This window comes from Bos grunniens, chromosome 12 (assembly GCF_055505025.1).
Source record: "Bos grunniens cultivar Pamir isolate PY7600 chromosome 12, Bosgru_T2T1.0, whole genome shotgun sequence".
Classification (NCBI taxonomy): Eukaryota; Metazoa; Chordata; class Mammalia; order Artiodactyla; family Bovidae; genus Bos; species Bos grunniens.
In genome coordinates this window covers 90,135,891-90,152,607 of record NC_141176.1, presented here as the reverse complement: position 1 = coordinate 90,152,607, position 16,717 = coordinate 90,135,891, and the positions used below count along the sequence as shown (strand labels likewise).

Below are 16,717 nucleotides of genomic sequence, written 5' to 3'. Positions count from 1 at the left end.
GGCTGGTGCTCTATGGTGGCGGAGTAAGCAGCGTGCAGACACCTAGTACAGTTATATTACAGCCAACGGTGTGTGAGATGGAAGAAGCTGGAAAACAGGACTGCTGCACAGGTATCCGTGCTAGAAATAAACCTTGCAGACAATTAAAATCAGTTGGAATCCACCAGGAACATTTTCATTGTTTGCATTATGTGCTACCTCACACTGAGATTACAAAACAGAGTCGGTAAAGGACCGTATCTTATCACGTAACCTTGACTTTTATTATCCGCATAACTTAATTGTTTCTGACCTTCGGGCATCTCAGGAGACCCACAACACTCCCATGAGGTCTCGCCCACCCACTTCAGTCTCACTGATCTGCTGTGTTTCTGAACCGCTCTTGGACTGCAAGGAGATCCAACCAGTCCATCCTAAAGGAAATCAGTCCTGAATATTCACTGGGAGGACTGACGCTCAAGCTGAAACTCCAATACTTTGGCCACCTGATGGGAAGAACTGATTGTTTGGGAAAAGACCCTGATGCTGGGAAAGATTGAAGGTGAGAGGAGAAGGGGACAACAGAAGATCAGATGGTTGGATGGCATCACCAACTCAATGGACATGAGTTTGAGTAAACTCAGGGAGTTGGTGAAGGACAGGGAAGCCTGGTATGCTGCGGTCTATGGGGTCAAAAAGAGTCGGACACGACTGAGTGAGTGAACTGAACTGAACTGGACTCCCTGTCCACCTCAGTCCTGTTGGGACATGTCCTCATAGGCTGCCTTGCTGTTTGCTCATTTCCCACCCCTCCGTCTACAGTGTGACTCCAGAAGGTCAGAGAACATGCCTTGTGCTGCTTGGATCTCACAGCTGGCACCACAGGGCGACAGGCCCTTTGGATAAAAGGAGTAAGGGAAGGAAAGACAGAAAGTGGAGCCAAGGAGGAGGACAGGGACGGGAGGGGGGAGGGCAGGAGGGAACACACGAGACTGGAACACACCTCTACCAACTGGAAGAGGCCAGCGTGTCAGAGCCCCTGCAGCCAGTGATCAGAGAAGGCTGGAGAGGATGCTTACAGCCAGTGAAATGGCTTTACCTCTGAAAAGACACCCTTTCATTCAGTTGCAAGTTCATTTGTCTTCTTTTTTTCACTGAAATATAGTTGATTTTTTCCCGTAGTCACGTACGGATGTGAGAGTTGGACTGTGAAGAAAGCTGAGCACCAAAGAATTGATTCTTTTGAACTGTGGTGTTGGAGAAGACTCTTAAGAGTCCCTTGGACTGCAAGGAGGTTCAACCAGTCCATCCTAAAGGAGATCAGTCCTGAATATTCAATGGACGGACTGAAGCTGAAGCTGAAACTCCAGTAGTTTGGCCACCTGGTGCGAAGAACTGACTCATTGGAAAAAACCCTGATGCTGGGAAAGACTGAGGGCAGGAGGAGAAGGGGATGACAGAGGATAAGATGGTTGGATGGCATCACCGACTCGATGGACATGGGTTTGGGTGGACTGCGGGAGTTGGTAATGGACAGGGAGGCCTGGCATGCTGCCGTCCATGGGGTCGCAAAGAGTCGGACACGACTGAGTGACGAAACTGAACTGATAGTTGATTTACAATGACTCAGGGGTACACTAAAGCGATTCGGTCCCATACACACATGCACAAAACTTTCCCGGATTCTCTTCCATTCTAGGTTATTACAAGACACTGAATACAGCTCCCTGTGATCCAGTGAAACTTCTTCTCACCTACCTATTTTACAGTAACATAGTGCTGTGACTCTGTTAATTCCAAATTCCTAATTTATCCCCTCCCCACTTTCCCCTTTGGCAAACATAAACTTCTTTTCTAGGTTTGTGAGTCTATTTTACTTTTGCAAATAAATTCATTTGCATCATTTTTTTCAGAGTCCGCATATCATACGATACTTGTCTTTGTCTGACTCATTTCCTTGGTCTGAGAGTCTCCGGGTCCATCCACGTTGCTGTGAACGGCGTTCTTCGTTGTGCATAGCCGAGGAGCATCTCACTATATACATGGACCACATCTTCTTTATCTAGTCATCTGGCAGTGGACACTTAGGTTGCCTAAATATCTCGACTATTGGAAACTTGTCTTCTTTGTTTATGAATTCAATGCACCCATACCACAGAGTGTGTTAAAAGTTTATTGACTTAAACACATATGAAACTAAGGAAAGTTCCAATCTATAATTTAATAGAATTGCAAAAATACACCAGACTGTCAATAGATTTTTACAAGCCTGGTTTTCTCCTTGACAAATACTGATTTTGTTCAGTGTACCATATTTTATTAGTTCAAGGTTTCAAGATCATTAATTCTCCCACATGAGTCTTTACTGGCAAGATTCTATTAATAAAAAAATAAATCTCAAATTCACAATGTAGATAAAAATAATTTGATAATTATATTTAATTTATTTATAACTATATTTATAAATAAGCTCAGACGGTAAAGAATCTGTCTGCAATGCAGGAGACCTGGGTTGGATCCCTGGGTCAGGAAGATCCCCTGGAGAAGGAAATGGCAACCCACTCAGTATTATTGCCTGGGAAAGTCAAAGGATAGAGGAGCCTGAAAGACTAAAGTGCACGGGGTCACAAAGAGTCAGACAGGACTGAGTGCACGAACGCACACACACACACACTTTACTCACAAACACAAATTATATTTTTCAAGTAGAGATATGTGATAGTAATAGATATGTGTATACACAGAGTGCATATTACAGTCTTGAAAATGACTTTCACAAGCATCATTTCATTTGGCCCTCACTAAAACTGAAGCAGACCAGACAGAATTTATGATGCACACTTTATGAAACATTATAACAGTCACACAATGATGTGAGTGACTTGCCATGGATCACAAAGAAGTGGAGAGAGAAGGAAAAAGAAGACAGCGAAGGAAAGAGAAAAGGAAAGCTGGTGAATATAAACATGCTAAAGGCTTTATTCTCATTTTCCTTATTTCCCCAGTGGCAATATTCTCAAAACTCTAGTAAATTGCTGCCCTGTAAACTGATGGTTCCAGAATCATAAAAGCTAAGCTTCCTTTAGATGCAGTTCAGTAAATCAAACTCTTTATTAAAACAGATGGGTATCAAAATGTACAAGTGCTCAATTGTTCACAACTTGCATTTTTGTTTATGCAATGCCCACAATGCCAAGTCCTTCTTTTAAAGGAATGAGGAGACAAGAGAGCCACTTCCTAGCACATTTTCTCTGAATCTCACAGCCTTCCCATCATTATTTTCTTAATTTTACATAATGTCCACTTATGATATAGTTTTTATAAATGATCAGAAAAGATTCGGACTTTACTAAAAGTTGGAACTTTTTGTTCCTGATATATATGTGTGTGAGAGAAAGAGAGAGAGAGATACACATATTACATATTGCTTATTTTAGCCGAATAAGTTTCATTTTTACTATTTTTTCAGTTCAGTTCAGTCTCTCTATCATGTCCAACTCTTTGCGACCCCATGGACTACAGCACACCAGGCCTCCCTGTCCATCACCAACTCCCGGAATTCCCCCCCAAACCCATGTCCATCGAGTCGGTGATGCCATCCAACCATCTCATCCTCTGTCATCCCCTTCTCCTCCTGCCCTCAGTCTTTCCCAGTATCACGGTCTTTTCAAATGAGTCAGCTCTTCCCATTAGGTGGCCAAAATACTGGATTTTCAGCTTCAATATCAGTCCTTCCAATGAACACCCAGGACTGTTCTCCTTTAGGATGGACTGAGGGGATCTCCTTGCAGTCCAAGGGACTCTCAAGAGTCTTCTCCAACACCACAGTTCAAAAGCATCAATTCTTCGGTGCTCAGCTTTCTTCACAGTCCAACTCTCACATCCATACGTGACCACTGGAAAAACCATAGCCTTGACTAGACAAACCTTTGTTGGCAAAGTAATGTCTCTGCTATTTAATATGCTGTCTAGGTTGGTCATAACTTTCCTTCCAAGGAGTAAGCGTCTTTTAATTTCATGGCTGCAATCACAATCTGCAGAAATCTTGGAGCCCAGAAAAATAAAGTCAGCCACTGTTTCCACTATTTCCCCATCTATTTGCCATGCATGATGGGACCGGATGCCATGATCTTAGTTTTCTGAATGCTGAGCTTTAAGCCAACTTTTTCACTTTCCTCCTTCACTTTCATCAAGAGGCTCTTTAGTTCTTCTTCACTTTCTGCCATAAGGGTGGTGTCATCTGCATACCTGAGGTTATTGATATTTCTCCCGGCAATCTTGATTCCAGCTTTTGCTTCTTCCAGCCCAATGTTTCTCATGATGTACTCTGCATATAAGTTAAATAAGCAGGGTGACAATATACAGCCTTGACGTACTCCTTTCCCTATTTGGAACCAGTCTGTTGTTCCATGTCCAGTTTTAATTGTTGCTTCCTGACCTGCATACAGGTTTCTCAAGAGGCAGGTCAGGTGGTCTGGTATTCCCATCTCTTGAAGAATTTTACACAGTTTATTGTGATCCACATAGTCAAAGGCTTTGGCATCGTCAATAAAGCAGAAATAGATGTTTTCCTGGAACTCTCTTGCTTTTTCCATGATCCAGCAGATGTTGGCAATTTGATCTCTGGCTCCTCTGCCTTTTCTAAAACCACCTTGAACATCTGGAAGTTCACAGTTCACATACTGCTGAAGCCTGGCTTGGAGAATTTTGAGCACTACTTTACTAGCGTGTGAGATGAGTGCAATTGTGCAGTAGTTTGAGCATTCTTTGGCATTGCCTTTCTTTGGGATTGGAATGAAAACTGGCCTTTTGCAGTCCTGTGGCCACTGCTGAGTTTTCCTAATTTGCTGGCATATTGAGTGCAGCACTTTCACAGCATCATCTTTCAGCATGTGAAATAGCTCAACTGGAATTCCATCACCTCCACTAGCTTTCTTTGTAGTGATGCTTCCTAAAGGCCCACTTGACTTCACATTCCAGATGTCTGGCCCTAGGTGAGTGATCACACCATCGTGATTATCTGAGTCATGAAGATCTTTTTTGTACAGTTCTTCTGTGTATTCTTGCCACCTCTTCTTAATGTCTTCTGCTTCTGTTAAGTCCATACCATTTCTGTCCTTTATTGAGCCCATCTTTGCATGAAATGTTCCCTTGGTATCTCTAATTTCCTTGAAGAGATCTCTAGTGTTTCCCATTCTATTGTTTTCCTCTATTTCTTTGCACTGATCACTGAGGAAGGCTTTCTTATCCCTCCTTGCTATTCTTTGGAACTCTGCATTCAAATGGGTATATCTTTCCTTTTCTCCTTTGCTTTTCACTTCTCTTCTTTTCTCGGCTATTTATAAGGCCTCCTCAGACAGCCATTTTGCTTTTTTGCATTTCTTTTTCTTGGGCATGGTCTTGATCCCTGTGTCCTATACAATGTCACGAACCTCCGTCCATAGTTCATCAGGCACTCTGTCTATCAGATCTAGTCCCTTAAATCTATTTCTCACTTCCACTGTATAATTGTTAGGGATTTGATTTAGGTTGTACCTCAGTGGTTTTCTCCACTTTCTTCCATTTAAGTCTGAATTTGGCAATAAGGAGTTCATGATCCAAGCCACAGTCAGCTCCCGGTCTTGTTTTTGCTGACTGTATAGAGCTTCTCCATCTTTGGCTGCAAAGAGTATAATCAATCTGATTTCGGTGTCGACCATCTGGTGATGTCCATGTGTAGAGTCTTCTCTTGTGTTGTTGGAAGAGGGTGTTTTCTATGACCAGTGCATTCTCTATTTTTTCCATTGTTCAAATTTTAGATGAGATCCCTTTAGGTATAAATTTATTTACATATGCAGTATGTTTACCCAAGCAAGGAAAAAACTAAGCACCGTGGACTCCACGACTTGGAAAGAAGGAATGGAGGAAGGGAAGAGAGGGAAAGGGGGAAGAAGGAAGACAAATTTTCTACCCTACAGAAAAAGTCACCATCCGCTTTTGTTTTTCATAAAGCAGGTTGCATTACAGGGACAGAACTGGCTTCCTCAGAGCATCATTGCTGTGTTACAAATTGTTGTTGGCCACTGACCCTGAGCCATCTGCTGAAGCCCAAAGCATTCTGTGCTCAGCTGTGTGAAACCTGGACTTCTTGCCTCTGGTAAGATGATCCTGATGCAGATTAAAGAAACTTATTATGCCACTGCTACCTTGAGAATTTAAAAAGACTTAAGCAATAGCATCTCCCTTTCTTTCTATTTTCTTGACACTTTTAAAGCAGCATCTCTTCCAAACGCTTAGGGACAGTATTTCTGAAGTACATCAATTTCAGGTCACATCATTAAATGCATGTCCATTCTTTGGCCTGAGAATTGAATTCTGTTAAATTGTCTTAGAAAAGTAAAACAATCATTGGGTTTCTAACACACATGGATTCTGACATCCTTCTTTCTCAGTAGGAATCCCCTCCCCTATAATTCCTGTACTTCTGTCAGTCAAGGTTATTCTGAACTAAGTAAGCCGGAGGTCTACAGAAGACCCCATAAAGGGTATTCACCTTGGAATGTGATTTTGCACAACTTACTTTTTCAATGTGTCTGTCTTGCTGTTGCTGCTGCTAAGTTGCTTCAGTCGTGTCCGACTGTGTGTGACCCCATAGATGGCAGCCCACCAGGCTCCCCCGTCCCTCGGATTCTCAAGGCAAGAACACTGGAGTGGGTTGCCATTTCCTTCTCCAATGCATGAAAGTGAAAACTGAAAGTGAAGTCACTCAGTCGTGTCCAACTCTTAGCGACCCCATGGACTGTAGCCTACCAGGCTCCTCCATCCATGGGATTTTCCAGGCAAGAACACTGGAGTGGGTTGCCATTGTCTGTCTTAAGGGTTACCTTTTCCTTTGTTTTCACTTTATCCTTTTTTCCAAGTAATAATTACTCACATGGAAAACAGGTGCAATTGTCTGAATCACTTTACAAATGGTAAATGGAAACTATAATTTAGGACTAAGAAATATCTCCCTGTTCAAGATGTACAGAAATGTTTTCAGCAGGATATTTAAGGTTGCCTAGGATATCTCTGATGGGAGTGAATTTTTCCTGCCTCTCCTGAAAGGAAGATACAGAATCACATAAGACAATTCCTAATGTTAAAAATCTCCTTTTTATCCCATTGATTTGTGTTCTTTGGATAACCTTGACTAATATATCCCTACTTTCAATAATGTCTGGAACAATCAGACAGAAGACCAGCAAGGAAAGAGAGGACTTGACCATTATAGACCAAGACGGCTACCAGACCAGGACAGAACACTGCACCCAGCACCAGCAGCAAGCTTGTCTTTTCCAGGGTGCGCCGTTCTCCAGAGGAGATCACGTAACACATTTAACCACAAAACAAGTCTTACAAACATAAAAGGGTGGAAGCCACAGCCACTGAGTGAAACCAAAAATCAATATTAGACAAGTAACTGAAATATTAACAAATATGTGGAAACTGAGCAACACAGGCTTGAAAAACCAATGAGTCAAAGAAAACATCATAAGGGAAATTAAATAACATCTTGAGTCGAATAAAAGCAAAAGCACAACATACCAAAAACACAGGACGCAGTAAGTCAGTACCAAGAGGAAAGTTTACAGCAGTAAACACATGCAAAGGAAGAAAGATCTCCAAACAAAACAAAACTTTACACATCAAGGAAATAGGGGAAAAGCAAAACTGAGCCTGAACTTACCAGAAGGAAGGAAATAATAAAGACTAGAGCAGAAATAAATAAAATAGAGAATGGAAAAATACAGGATCAATGAAGTCAAGAGTTGTTTATTGAAATGATCAATAAAATGACAAAGAGAAAACTCAAACACATAAATCAGAAATGAAAGAGGAGACCTTGTAATTAATGCCACAGACATAAAAAAGAGTATAAGAGATCACTATGAACAATTATACGTCAATATTGGATAACTCAAGAGAAATGAATAAATTTCTAAAATACACAGCACTCCAGTACTGAATCATAAAGAAACAAAACTTTTGAGCAGACCTCTACCTAGTAAGGAGATTGAACGAGTAATCAAAACATCCAAACAGAATTCCAAGCCCAAACGGCTTCACTGGAGAATTCTACCAAACATTTAAAGATGAATTAATGCCAATCCTTCTCAAATTCTTCCCAAAAGTTGAAGTCAAAGGAGTGTTTTATGAGGACAGTATTACCCTTATACCAAACCAAAAATACTACAAAGAAAGAAAACTACAGACGAATATCCATGACAAGTATTGATGCAAAATACCACCAAACTGAATTCAACGGCACATTAAAAGTATAATAAATCATGACAAAGTGGGAATTAGTCCTAGGATAAAATATGTTTCAGTACATTAAAATGAATTAATATCCCTGATGCTGGGAAAGATGGAAGGCAGGAAAAGAAGGGGATGACAGAGGATAAGATAGTTGGATGGTATCACCGACTCAATGGACAGGAGTTTGAGCAAGTCCGGGAGTTGGTGATGGACAGGGAAGCCTGGCATGCTGCAGTTCGTGGGGTTGCAAAGAATCGAACACAACTCAGGGACTGAACTGAACTACATTAACAAAACAAAGGATAAAATTCACATGACCATCACAAATGACATAGATAAAGCATGTTGCAAAAGTCAACATTCATTTATAGTAAAAATGCTCAACAAACTAGGAATAGAAGAAAATTACCTAAACATAAAAAGCCATATATGAAAAGCCCACAGCTAACATCATACTCAATGGTGAAAAAAGACTGAAAGTGATTCCTCTAAGATGACTAAGGTTGAGTGCCAAAAAATTGATGCTTTCAAATTGCGGTGCTGGAGAAAACTCTCAAGAGTCTGCAAGGAGATCAAACCAGCCAATCCTAAAGGAAATCAACCCTGAATACTCATCAGAAGGACTGATGCTGAAGCTGAAGCTCCAGTACTTTGCCACCTGATGCAAAAAGCTGACTCTTTGGAAAAGACCCTGAGGCTGGGGATGATTGAAAGCTAAAGGAGAAGAGGACGGCAGTGGATCAGATGGTTAGATGGCATCACCAACTCAACAGACATGAAACTGAGCTAACTCTGGGAGATAGTGAAGGACAGGGGAGCCCAGCATGCTGCAGCCCATGAAGTCGCAGAGAGTCCCATGTGGCTTAGCAACTGAGCACAGTAACAAAGATCAGGAAAAAGGCGAGAACGTCCACTCCTATCACTTCTCTTCAACACAGTACTGAAGGTCCTAGCCAGAGCATCAGGCAAGAAAAAGAAGTCGAAGACATTCAAATCAAAAGGGAAGAAGTTATACTGTCACCAATAAGTTCTTATTTATTAAGGAGAGTCAAGTCCATCAAGGCCCTTCCTCTCATTGTTTAGATTTGGCAACAATAGCATGTGAGATGGCAACACAAACTTTTAAAAATAACTCAGACTGTCACAGAATAAAACATTCAGCAGAAGCCCTAATATATGAAAGTCTATGGCAGTCTATTAAAGTCCATATCAGGCTAACAGCACCTGCAGTTTACAAAGTTTCTCAACCAGTCCCTCCTAAAGGAAATCAGTCCTGAACATTTATTGGAAGGACTGATGCTGAAGCTGAAACTCCCATACTTTGAAACTCCCTGATGCGAAGAACTGACTCATTGGAAAAAAACCCTGATGCTGGGAAAGACTGAGGGCGGGAGGAGAAGGGGACAACAGAGGATGAGATGGTTGGATGGCATCACCGACGCAATGGACATGAGTTCGAGTAAACTCCAGGAGCTGGTGATGGACAGGGAGGCCTGGCGTGCTGCAGTCCCTGGGGTCGAAAAGAGTTGGACACAACTGAGCGAATGAACTGAACTGAAGCATATACTGGAAATTTTATCTCATTTAATCCCACATTTAACCCTACAAGGCAGGCACTCTGCTTATCCCATTTCACACACGAGTCTTAGAAAGGTTTCTCATGTATTCATGGTCCCAGAGAAATATGAAGCAGAACTTGAAATCCAACATAAGCTTCTTTACCTCAAATTTACCATTTATGTAAACAACATTTTGGTTTTTGTGCCTCAAGGCTTGTCATTCCATGTATTAGAAAAACCTTACTTACCAGGCTTATTTGAACTTTATCATGTATCTATAGTTCCAGCAAACCCCTTCCAGGGAAATAATGTATCTCAGGTCCACTCTGAAACACTATGATTTCTTTCTACAGGCTATAAAGTGAAACTAGCAACCTAAAACCATATGAAATATTCTGCAATATTCCACTCAACTAAATTTCTTTCTTCTTTATGTCAAAGTTCTTTTGTCTTGCTTTTGCATTTAGTTTTAAATTATTGAAATAGATGTAAAGTGAATGACTCGCTGTTCCAAATTATAAAGATAAAAGGCATATTAATAGACTTTTTAAAAGAAGATTTGGGAGGTCGTGAAATGATTTCCACCCAGGGACTCCCAACTACATATTACCGAGCTGCTTATAACCAAGAATCTAAATTAGAAAGAAAATGAGCAAGTCTGAATAAGACTTTATCATTCTTAAAGGAATTAGTTAATATTTCAAATGTGTTCATTAAAGATACACAGTGCCACAGGCCAGAGGCTTTAACTTCCCAAGCTTATTTTTAAAACCCTAATTATAGTAATAAAAATGAAAAAAAATGCACTCCATACATTATTTATAGAAAAAAAGCATATTTGAATGCCTATTTTTATGTATAATTCAATTCCTCTTATAAGAATTTGAATATCAAACTCAGCTTATCCATACCCACAATGATATTTTTTAACCAAAAGTGCCCACAGTGATTCTTATGGGGACTTATCTGATTTAACTTACATTACTTAATAGTAGTGATGCGTTTCATGGTAATTATTCATGGGTAAGTGAGAAGCATCAAAAAGGGAAAAAATAAACACAGGACCTCAGCCATCTGAATGAGGTATGAGTTATGCCTTGATTCTTTTCTTCCTAAAATTCAGTTAATGTGTCTAGTTTTTCCCAGTATTAAAATTATTTACCAAAGTTAGTTTCCACATAAATTAAACTAGTTACACCTCCAGTCCCATTGTTCCTCTGGGACTGCAAAATTTTTCTGCAAAGAGCAAGATGGTAAATATTTTAGGCTGCAAGGACCATGGGGTCTCAGTAGGTCACACAGCTTTTGTTCTTTATTGTTTTTTGCTTATTTGTTTGTATTTGCTTATTTGTTCACAGGCTGTATATAAATAGGACTTAAGTTACATCTGGCCCTCAGACTATAGTTTGCTGCCCCAGCTGTGATGGCACCTGTTAAAGAGGCTTTTTTTTTTTTTTTCTCTTAAGAAAAAAGAAGTTGGATTTTTGCTGACTGATAAAACCACTACAATATTGTAAAGTAATTAGCCTCCAATTTAAATAAATAGATTTATATTAAAAAATAAAGAAAAAGAAAAGGCTTTCAGCTTTTCAAAAAGAAAAAAGAACTTGGATTTTTGCTGAGTGATAACTTCTATGAGACTTACTCTCCTATAAGCTAGTGGTACAACTTTGAACAAATTACTCAGTCTCTCTGAGTTTTCTTTTCTGATTTACCTATAAATGAGCAGATGACTTTCATGGGAGGGAGGAGACAGACAGATCCATGGGTCTCGGGGTAGGATGTGCAGTGATAGGAGAGAGGAGAGCCCCAGTAGGAAGTGGGTGGAGGTTCTGCGTGGTCAGAGTTTGGGAGCTGTGGAAGCCAAAATCTCCAAACGGCGTTTGTAGGCAGCTTGCCTTCTGCCAGCTGCAATGGTTACATCCATCCATGTAACATCTATGAAATCTGGACACCTACACAGAGATGAATAAAGTATTCACCTCAGCACAGTTGTAAGTCTGATATTCAACCGGAGACACAGGTTCGATCCCTAGGTCAGGAAGATGCCCTGGAGGAGGAAATGGCAACCCACTCCAGTATTCTTGACTGGGAAATCCCATAGACAGAGAAGACTGGCTGGCTACAGCCCATGGGGTCGCAAAGATTCGGACACAGCTGACCTCATATTGCCCACCCCATGAGAGCTCAATAGACGGAGTTGTTGGGAAAAGGAATAGAGACTTTATTCAGCAAGTCAGCCAATGGAGAAGATGGTGACCCCCTGTCTGGAAGAACCATCTTGCCTGAGTTAGAATTCAGGTTTCTTTTATACTAAAAGGGGTGAGGCTTACTGTCACACATTACCTGGCACTGGCCAGCCTCCCAAAGGAGGGGGGTGGGGCCTCTTTATGTCTTCTTTATTGCCTCCCTCCACAGGTGGGCCAGATCAAGAGGGGAGGTCAGAAAGCTGGACATCCCTGGGGAGAGTTTCTCAGGAAAGACGTTCTGGATTTGACCCCAGCCCTGAGCAAAGACAGAAGCAGCACCTTCCCAGCTTGAAGGAGCAACAATCAGGTCTGTGGGTTAAGAGATGCTAAGTTCCACGTGGAGGGGCACATGCATGTTGGGGTGGTCCAAGCAGAAGACGGGAGTCAAGAGAGTCGAGAGGAGGTTGGAGGGTGGGCAGGATGAAGTCAGGAAGGACAGCACAGGTCGTGCGGAGCAGCCCATGCTGGGCGCTGTAGGCGAAGGGATTCACTGAGGGCTTTTCAGCAGGAGGCCTCAGGGTCAAATCCACATTTCTGATAAATCACCCTTGCGTCTGTTAGACTGGATGTGAGGGAGCAGGCTAGAGCAGGAAGATGAATTAGAAACTGATCCCTTATCCTGGGCAGGGGGTGATGAAGCCCTGGCTAAAAGTCATAAAAGGTCAGAATAGAGAAGATGAATCTCAGCAGTACTTATAAGGTAGAATTGTAAAGACTTGCAGGCTGATGGGAAGTACTGGGAGGGAAAGGGAGGGGCGGAGAAATGAGGAGACTGTGGACAGTGCTTCCCACTTCACTGGGTGGGAGAGAAAACCCAGGAATCAGAGGCCAACCGCGATTAGGGACTCCAGGGCAGACGCATGACAGTGCAGAAGGTCCAGGGAAGGATGGAACACCTGGGAAAGGTGCCCTGTGGGCAGACGTGGGCCAGAAGGAAGGTGGGCAGAAAGGAGGACCACCCAGGAAAGGAGTGAGGGGCGGGGAGAGAGCACTGATGTGAAAACTGACACCCTACAGACCCCCACCGTCACACCTGGCGGACACTCCTGTGAGCAGAAAGAGCAAAGCCTAATAACCTTGCCAAGATCGAGTTCTGGGATCTTGACCAAAATGACCCAAGAACTCTGGGCCTCCTGTTCTTCATTTGCAGAACTGGGGCTTGAGTAGTTTATCTTACAAGTTCCTTCTCACCCAGCCTTCTCTCATTCTATAACATGCGCCGTCATTGGCCAGGATTTGCCCTGATGATAAGACCTCAAAGAGGCAGATATACTTCTGCGGTCCTCAGCTAAGCACATGCTCAGATTCAAAGAAACATCATATTCAAATACCCCAGTTCCATAGCAATGTCTCTTCTCACCTATGCAAATGTAATAAATGCAAAGATCTGCAAGTCACGTGTATACAGATAGGTATGTACACATGTACATATGCATAATATAGGAGCACACAGGCATTATACAAGTTATGGTTTCCGCAACAGATTACTTTCCTGATTTCTTAAGTAGGAGGAAATGTTTCTATTTCTATTCAGTCTCCCTCGAGAGCATTCATGCTCCGCACAGGTTTATACCCAGTGGACATTCTCTCTATCTGAAGGATACTGATTTACCCACAGATTACAGTAATGACCCACCCCTGTAGCTACTGGAGCTGTTATCATCAAGTGTCCTCAGATCAGAAGAAGCAAATCTTTAAAGTATTAATTGCTTGTGCAAAATAAACTAGCTATTTCAGATTAAAATATACTAACTACTATGCCCAAAGTAGATAACCTACAAGGACCTACTGTATAACACAGGAAACTACAACTAAATATTCTGTAGTAACCTATGAGGGAAAAAGACTCTGAAAAACAAAACATAGATATGTATTCAGTTATATATATAACAATATCTATTCAGTTATATATTTTTAGTTTTAGGTGTATAGCACAGTGATTCTGTGACCATACATACTATAGTGTGTGGCACACAATATATAGTTATACAGGTATACACATATATAGTTATATATATTAAACTGCATCACTGTGGCTATACATCTGAAACTAACACAACATTGTAAAATTATAGTTTAAAAAACACTTCAACTATCTTACTGTGTACTAAAACCATTTCACTCCCCCAAATTTTACAGGACACAGATAAGCTCGACCATACCATTATAAAACTGTTCTGATTAAAAGTATTTTTCCTTTAATAAATAAACATCCCACTTGGAATGATTTTTTTTATAGCAAGTACTATATCCCTGGAGCATATCAGTCTCTAAAGCAATGGCATATACTCTGGTTTCCCAAAAGCCCATCAGCTCTAACCTCATATGCACACACAGGCCGATCACATATGATTAGGGACCCTGGCAGTTGAGTACGTATCACATGCTTGTGTAATTTTAATAAACTAAACAGCGTCACACAGACAAATAGATATGTTCAGGAGGACGCTTAACCCAAGGATGACAAATCACCTTCAAAGCCTTTAGATGTACCCAGAGCAAAATGTAACCCACCCTGGCAGCTAGGCAGTAACCCCATAAAGAGGCTGCTAGCCGGCCCGGGCGGGGGTGTGGCTCCCCTGCCTTCCTCCCAGTCCCACGGTTTCGTTTCAGGATCTCAGGGACAACCTTGGAGCCTCTTGCTCTGAATCACTAGGAAATTCATACAGTCTGTAGGGGGTTCATAAATAACGCCCCCCACGAAAAAAAAAAAAAAAAAACAAAGCAAACGTTCGAGACATTTTAACCTTCACCTGAGCAGAAATTCCAGCCACCCTTACGAGATCCCCAAAGAAAGCCCCCTCTCAGAGGATGAGCGCTTCCGGAGCTTTCGCACTTAGCAGGATAAAGACCGCCCGGCGCGCCCCCCTTCCTGCCCACGGACTGCTCAGGCCAATTCACAGCAGCTAAGTTTTCTTGGCTCCGCTGAGCAGAAGACAACCCTTCCTCCTCCAATGGCTAAGCAATTCTTCTCAGTAGCAAACGCTTAACACACAACTGAAATGCCTTTGGCTCCTTCCCCCCCAAAACTGGAGGTCTGAGCCCCCCGGTGAGCAGCTACAGCTTTTCCATAAACGACAGGAATGCTAACAGAACTTGATGACAATCACCTCCCTTACCTCTCCGGGAAGTGGGGCGTACAAGGAACCATTAAACCCAACATTTTCACAGACCTCCTTGGTTTCCCCCAGCCAGGAAAGATGGGGCGGGGGCTGGCTGCGGTGGGTGCGGGGGGAGCGGGAGGCCCGAATGAAGAGCCCGGGGTGGGGACCGCGCCCCTCGCCGACGTGGCCCACCCCGTAGTGGCCGGACCCCTGAGACAATGGAGCGACATTGTCCCGCGAGGGGTCGCGGTCAAGGGTCAGTAGATGGGTGGAAGGCGGCCTGGGGGGCCTCCTTCACCCCTATATCTTTGTTTTCTGAAGTAGTCGCCCTCTTGCATCCCCAAAGAAAAAGAGAAAGAGGCCGACCCCTCCCTCGCCCCCCAGGAGTGTCCACGGAGGGCCCCCCGCGCCGCTCCTCCCGTCTCCCGTGGCAACCAGAGGCTTCCAGCCGTTCTCAACCGGCAGCCTGTCGTCTCCTCCCGGGCTGGTCCAGAGTTCGGAGGGTTCCAGCTCTCAGCCCGCGTCCCCTTCCGGGAAAGAGATCGCCAGCCCCCTCTCCACGCCCGCTCCCGTCTCCACCCCGGGACTCTGGCTGGGGAAGGGGGAACCGGGCGAGGCAGGTGCCAGCAGCCCACACCCTCCCGGGGTCGCCCCGCCGAACCACGGGACCGGGAGGCGAGGCTGCCCGGCCAAAGCACCCCGCGCTGGGACCGCGCCCGGCGCCCGCCGCAGCCCCTACCTGCTGGACAAGGGTGCCCCGCAGCCGGGACCCCGGGAGTCGACTCCGAGTGCGCCCCGCGAGGGTGCGCGGCGCGCTGCTGCCCTGCGCTTCCCCGGGGCCGTGGCGCGCTCGGGGCGGGCGCGCCGGGCGCACCCGGGGCCGGTGAGCGCCGTTCTCGTCCCGGCCGGCGCTGCGGGCTGGGCGGCCGGGGTCCGGTTCCGCGGCCGCGCTCGGGCTCCCGGGCGCCGCTCCGGCCGCCGGGGCTCCGCGGGGCCCGCCTCCGTCCGGGCCGGCCGCCGCCTCCTTCCCACGCGCTCGCGCGCCGGGACCGCGCCTCTCTGCTCTCGCTGCGCCTCCGGTCCCCCCTCCGGCTTCTCCCGCCTCCCGCCTCGCAGGCCAATCTAAGAACGGGGCTCACTCTTCAAACTTCTGCGTCCGGGCTCGGCCAGAAGCGGGGCAGCGAGACCGGAACGCGGGGGAGGCGGCCCGGGCGCGGGGCCCCTGCGCGGTGGCCCGGGGCTGCGACCTGGAGCGGGCATCCCCCGTGAGCCTGCCGACCCGAACAAAGGCCATCGCGAGGACTGTGGCAGTTGTCACCCGAGCAGATGAGTAACCCTGTTTAAAGACGCAGAGGCCCTGACCGTCCTTCCCGCTCTGGTATTCGAGAGCCCCTCAGATTCTCCTGAAATCTCCGAAATAACTAACTTAAGCCTGGGACGACCACCCCAGGCAAGGAAAAGCCCGACTCCAGGCAATTGCGCTCTGTTGCAGTTTTCAGGACAGAATAGAAAGCTGCCCTGCCCACTCCCCAAGATTTTGGTTTTG

At 44.4% G+C, this 16,717-nt stretch overlaps 1 protein-coding gene across 1 annotated transcript in view; it reads right to left on the bottom strand.

Moving 5' to 3' along the window:
* The window catches only part of MYO16 (myosin XVI), a 519,851-nt gene extending 503,606 nt beyond the window's left edge, over window positions 1-16,245 (bottom strand). The window contains exon 1 of the mRNA XM_086328670.1: window positions 15,911-16,245. The gene's annotated coding sequence lies outside the window, so the exon portion shown is untranslated. The remainder of the gene's footprint in view (window positions 1-15,910) is intronic.
* Between the last annotated feature and the right edge of the window lie 472 nt (window positions 16,246-16,717).